Source organism: Gobio gobio (genome assembly GCF_949357685.1).
Source record: "Gobio gobio genome assembly, chromosome: 4".
NCBI classification, from domain to species: domain Eukaryota; kingdom Metazoa; phylum Chordata; class Actinopteri; order Cypriniformes; family Gobionidae; genus Gobio; species Gobio gobio.
The window spans coordinates 4231265-4237973 of record NC_137100.1 but is presented as its reverse complement, the minus strand read 5'-3'; positions in this window follow the sequence as shown (position 1 = coordinate 4237973).

Sequence of the window (6709 nt, the reverse complement as noted above, 5' to 3'; positions counted from 1 at the left end):
TAATGTGTGACGACAACGTAGTTTTAAGACTTTTTCAGTCGATAATGTAGTTGTTTAAAGCTCAAATCTGTGGTTTATTTATATAAAGAGTGCCTATTTGAACATTTTATCTGGTGTTTTCGGAGTTGTGAGCTCCAGCGGATCAGCGGCGCTCAGAGATCATTAACCCCAGCGAGATCAGCCTTTCCTCAGCCAGTCCTTCTGCCGCTGGCTCTGATGTCTCTGTGGCGTCTCCAGCTATAATTCGTCTTGTAACGGCCGATCTTTGGTCTCATGGATCTATAATTTGTTCCCTGGCAAATTGTTTAGGCTGAGGGCAAAGTGAAGTTTCATTATTTTTTTATTTTTAGGCTATAACTGTACGTTGCAGTTGTAACGTTAGCCTACTAGCACTGACTTTGAATGTTTGACTGAATTGTTTGCTTTATTTCATGTATAGCTTGTTATACATTACTTATACTTTTGTATTATTGATCATACATAAATTTGCATTTAACAAAAAGAGACTGGGTTGTGTTTCATGTCATTTAATGTTATCACAGTGATAATCATATTGTCTGAACCAGATATTAATTTACAGATTTTCTCCTCATTGTTGTCACTACTAGAGCAAGCTCCTGATTGGTTAACGCGGCGCGAAATATCCGCCAAAGTTCAGATTTTTCAACTTGAGCGATTCAAAACACTCAATTCGCGTCCTTCGCGCCGCCTCAATCGCGCAAATCTCGCCGCAGAATGCCATTTCGCGTCTCTGCATTGACTTAACATGTAAATCACTCGCGCGAATCGCGTCCGGTGTGAACGCACCATTATACTCACAGAACACTATAGTTATTCACAATCACGAAAGTTCATTATTTGCATGCGTTTTAAAGCCTTGCCGGTTATTCGCGTGCTTATGCACCGTTTTAACGCGAAGAGCATGCTAGGGATGCGCGGTATACCGGTACTGGGAAAATACCGGTATATATTTTATTTCAAACGGTACGATATCATGATTTTGCTCATTTCGGTATATGCTGCTGTTCCGAAGTTCACCGCTAGGTGGCAGCGCGCTACCCAAACTGACGTGAAACCGGCAAATGTGGCAACAGAACAAGATGAATACAGCAGTTGAATCTCACTCAACACGCACAAAACTCATTAAGAGGAGTAGACGTGAAATTTGGAATTACTTTGCTTATAAAACTGCTGAAGAACCATCAAACCTTGCTATCAGTCACTTAATTCCTGACTTGTAAGACATTAAGAGATCGACAGGTGAGTGCATCATCCACCTAATTTAGACATTTATTTTCTTTCAACACTGATCAACGCACATAAGATCGTATTGTTTAAATATAAAGATATCTCCAGCGTTCGTTTCAACCAATGACGTTTAGATCTCATAGTATTTGCACGCATACTATTGCACTATTTACATCCGCGAAAGTCATACCCAACTGTGTTTATGTGACTACTCACTAAAGATTGACATTTTTGACATAATTTTGTGTGTATTTGACTAAGGAAAAACAACTTAATTTGGAATGCGCGAGCTCTTTAGGCTTGTGTGTGTGTGTGTGTGTGTGTGTGTGTGTGTGTTTGTTGTTGGTATGAGTGCAAAGAAAACTCTCTCTCTCAAAGAGCTCTCGTCCCATATGTATTACGAAATGCTATAAAATCGTTTGCATGTTCAAATTGGCGAGGTTTAAAAAGACGTGGGCAGTGATTTCCGTCAGCTGTCCCGCAACGGAAGCGAAAGTGTTGAATCTGAGCGCGCAGGTTGCTTTTATAGTGCAGGTGCGATGTCTTTTGAAGCCAGAAGCAAATTGCTGATTTTGAGTGAATGGAGACGTGCAGTAATGCTGAAATTACTTACAAGAAAGTTTCCAAATGACTGATTGATGTGATAATCTTTGTTGATTCATTTAATAATAAACATTTGCGGTAATTTCCCGCTTCATAAACCCAAAACTTGCGAGAGTGAGTAAAATTATGCGCAATACCCGCATCAAAGTTGAGACCCTATATGGTATCGATTTAATATCGGTACTTCGGTATTAGATTGTGGTACCGTACCGAAGACAAAATTGTGGTATCGAGCCATCCCTAGAGCATGCACACTAAACGCCTGTCAAACACTTGACTACTGGACTAAGTAGTCTTCCTGTGCTAATACTGTCAAATACACACAAGGTTAACATAAACACAGTCGGTTATGTGTAAAGTGAAAGTAAATACGCGTGTGTCTGTATATTAGATGTGTGCAAGTCTTAAATTGACAGCAGCGCAGCCTATAGTGAACACACTGTCCTTAAAGGGACAGTTCACCTCTAAAATTATGTCATTATTTACTCATCTAATCCAAACCTGTATTCATTTCTTCTGTTGAACACAGACAGCTGATGGTAGCCATTGACTTCCATATTATTTCCTACTATGGGGACTTTAATGTTAATAAAACTACAAAAGACATAGACAAGCACTCTCTGTTCTTGACTGAAAAACATTAATACAGTAGCTTTAATACGAATCAATGTATATTTTATAGTGAAGTCTATGTAGTGATTTATTTTTACATTTATTCATTAAATTTCATACTTAAATGCTGCTGTAGAGCTGTGTAAGTCTTTATATATTTATTTTATATTGTACTATACTCTAGGAATGTGTACAAGGTTTTTTTAAGTAAAGTTTTAAGTTTAAGTAAGGTTTTTCAAGTCTTTTAAGCATTTTTTTTCTCCTTAACCTCTTTCTGTTTCCGTCGCCTAAGAATAGAATAGCAAAAAACTGATGTGACAAGCCATCAGAACCCAACCGAACACTGTGGTTAAAAAAACCTGAGGTATGTATTTTTTATATATATATATATATATATATATACAACCCCAAATCAGAAAAAGTTGGGACAGTAAGGAAAACGCAAATAAAATAAAAAAAGAAGTGATTTCTAAATTTACTTTGACTTGTATTTCATTGCAGACAATATGAACACAAAATATTTCATGTTTTGTCTGGTAAACTTCATGTCATTTGTAAATATGCATCCTTTCCTGTCATTCAGACCTGCAACAAATTTAAAAAAAAGTTGGGACAGGAGCAATTTAGGGCTAGTAATGAGGTAAAATGGTTAAAAAATGATGTGATTTGAAACAGCTGATGTCAACAGGTGATTGTAATTATGATTTGGTACAAAAGCAGCATCCAAGAAAGGTCTAATCCTTTAGGAGCAAAGATGGGCCGAGGATCACCAGTTTGCCAACAAATACGTGAGAAAATTATTGAAATGTTTAAAAACAATGTTCCTCAAAGAAAGATAGGAAGAGATTTGGATATTTCACATTCAACAGTGCATAACATGATTAAAAGATTCAAGGAATCTGGAGGAATTTCAGTGCGTAAAGGACAAGGGCGCAAGCCTAAGCTGAACAACCGTGATCTCCGATCCCTCAGGCGGCACTGCATCAAGAATCGTCATTCATCTAGAAGCGATATCACCACATGGGCTCAGGACTACTTTGGCAAACCTTTGTCAAGTACCACAATACGTAGTTACATCCACAAATGCCAGTTAAAACTGTACTGTGCCAAAAGGAAGCCCTATGTTAACAGTGTCCAGAAGTGCCGTCGACTTCTCTGGGCTCGAGGCATCTGGGATGGACCATCACACAGTGGAAACGTGTACTGTGGTCAGATGAATCAGTATTTCAGGTATTTTTTGGGAGGAATGGACGCTGTGTGCTCCGGACCAAAGAAGAAAAGGATCATCCAGACTGTTACCAGCAACAAGTCCAAAAGCCAGGGTCTGTCATGGTATGGGGTTGTGTCAGTGCCCTTGGCAAAGGTAACTTGCACTTCTGTGAAGGCACCATTAATGCTGAAAAGTACATAGAGATTTTGGAGCATAATATGCTGCCTTCAAGAAGACATCTTTTCCAGGGACGTCCATGCATATTTCAACAAGACAATGCAAAACCACATTCTGCACACATTACAAAGTCCTGGCTGCGGAGGAAGAGGGTACGGGTACTTGACTGGCCTGCCTGCAGTCCCGACCTGTCTCCAATAGAGAATGTGCAAAATGCGACAACGTACTGTTGCCCACCTTAAGACTTGTTTGCAGGAAGAATGGGACAAAATTACACCTGAAACACTTCATCGTTGCAGGTCTGAATGACTAGCCGTCACAATCTGGCCCTTGTCAAACTCGTTAAAAATCCTTACGCTTGCCCATTTTTCCTGCTTCTAACACATCAACTTTGAGGACAAAATGTTCACTTGCCGCCTAATATATCCCACCCACTAACAGCTGATGAAGAGATCATCACGTCACCGGTCATAATGTTATGCCTGATCGGTGAATAGTCCTATTCTGTTACATGCATGCATTTGGCAGATGCTTTTATTCAGAGTGACTTGTGTTGCAGTGAAGGTCCAGTAACAGTATTGAGTCAGTTCTTGCGTTCATATTATTGACTTGTTGTGACTTTATTTCTCCTGAGGGATTTTATGAGATTTATTTGATTAACCGAGAACTCAATTACGTCTTCTCGGGCGTGAAAGGCTTTAATATGTTTCCCTGGGCGATGTAAAACTGTGACTTTTGTTGTTGCAAATTATGGGATGAGTAGCAAAGCCTTTAAATCATCCGGTGCAGTGAAGAGATGAACGCTAGCCTGACACTGATGCTTTAAAACAGCACGGATTCTCTCCTACCAGCTCGAGCTCATTAACTCTCCATCAGTGTGTGTGTGTGTGTGTGTGTGTGTGTGTGTGTGTGTGTGTGGGTGGCTTATGCAAATGCGGCGGTGTTGATGGAAAGCAGAACTAATTGAGTGAAACCGAAGCAGAAGAGATGCTCTGTGAAGACGTTTTGTGCAGCATTTTCAGCCTCTTCACGCTCTCTTCCTCCCTTTGAACAGATGATTGGCAGCAGAGCAGAGGATTATGGGATACCCTGTGTAAATGAGTGTTTGGTAGCGGACAAGTTTCGCCCAAAAAGCTTGTTGACATATATTTAACATTTATTATTTTATTGTAAATTTTTGTTGTTGTTGTTGTTGTCAAAGGTTTTTTAGTTTAAGATAGACATATATTTAAGTAACAATTAATTTTTCATAATTTTTGTTTGAAGTTTCCTGACGTACTATAAATATTTAAGGATTATATTTGAGATTGATATGAATATTTAGCATTTAATAATTTGTTAGTTTTTTTTGTTCAGTAGAATTTCAGTTTTTTTTTGTTTAAGATTGACATATTTAACATTTTAATAATTTTTTGTTTATTAATTATTTAAGTTTGTATATTACACGTTTCCTAAAATGCTATGCTTAAATATTTTAGGATTATATTAAAGATTTACATTAATATTTACAATTGTAATTTTTTGTCCAGTAGGATTTTATTTATTTTTTGTTTAAGATTGACATATATATATTTAACATATTGTTGTTTTACTAATCACTGGGTTGAAACAACCCAATTGCTGAGTTAAAAAAAAACAATTGCTGGGTTAAAACAACCCAGTTGCTGGATTGAAAAAATTGCTGGGTTAAAACAACCCAATCGCTGGGTTAAAAAAACAATCGCTGGGTTAAAACTACCAAATCGCTGGGTTAAATTAACCCAATTGCTGGGTTGAAAAAAAAAACTAATCGCTGGGTTAAAACAACCCAATCGCTGGGTTAAAACAACCCAATTGCTGGGTTAAAACAACCCAATTGCTGGGTTTAAAAAAACAATCGCTGGGTTAAAACAACCCAATCGCTGGGTTAAAACAACCCAATTGCTGGGTTGAAAAAAAAACTAATCGCTGGGTTAAAACAACCCAATTGCTGGGTTAAAAAACCAAATCATTGGGTTAAAACAACCCAATTGCTGGGTTAAAAAACCAAATCATTGGGTTAAAACAACCCAATTGCTGGGTTAAAACAACCCAATTGCTGTGTTAAAAAAAAACAATTGCTGGGTTAAAACAACCCAATTGCTGGGTTAAAAAAAATTGCTGGGTTAAAAAAAACAATCGCTGGGTTAAAAAAAACAATTGCTGGGTTAAAACAACCCAATAGCTGGGTTGAAAAAAAAAAACTAATCGCTGGGTTAAAACAACCCAATTCCTGGGTTAAAAAAAACAATCGCTGGGTTAAAACAACCCAATTGCTGAGTTAAAAAAAAACAATTGCTGGGTTAAAACAACCCAATTGCTGGGTTAAAAAAACAATCGCTGGGTTAAAACTACCAAATCGCTGGGTTAAATTAACCCAATTGCTGGGTTGAAAAAAAAACCTAATCGCTGGGTTAAAACAACCCAATCGCTGGGTTAAAACAACCCAATTGCTGGGTTAAAACAACCCAATTGCTGGGTTTAAAAAAACAATCGCTGGGTTAAAACAACCCAATCGCTGGGTTAAAACAACCCAATTGCTGGGTTGAAAAAAAAACTAATCGCTGGGTTAAAACAACCCAATTGCTGGGTTAAAAAACCAAATCATTGGGTTAAAACAACCCAATTGCTGGGTTAAAAAACCAAATCATTGGGTTAAAACAACCCAATTGCTGGGTTAAAACAACCCAATTGCTGTGTTAAAAAAAAACAATTGCTGGGTTAAAACAACCCAATTGCTGGGTTAAAAAAAATTGCTGGGTTAAAAAAAACAATCGCTGGGTTAAAAAAAACAATTGCTGGGTTAAAACAACCCAATAGCTGGGTTGAAAAAAAAAAACT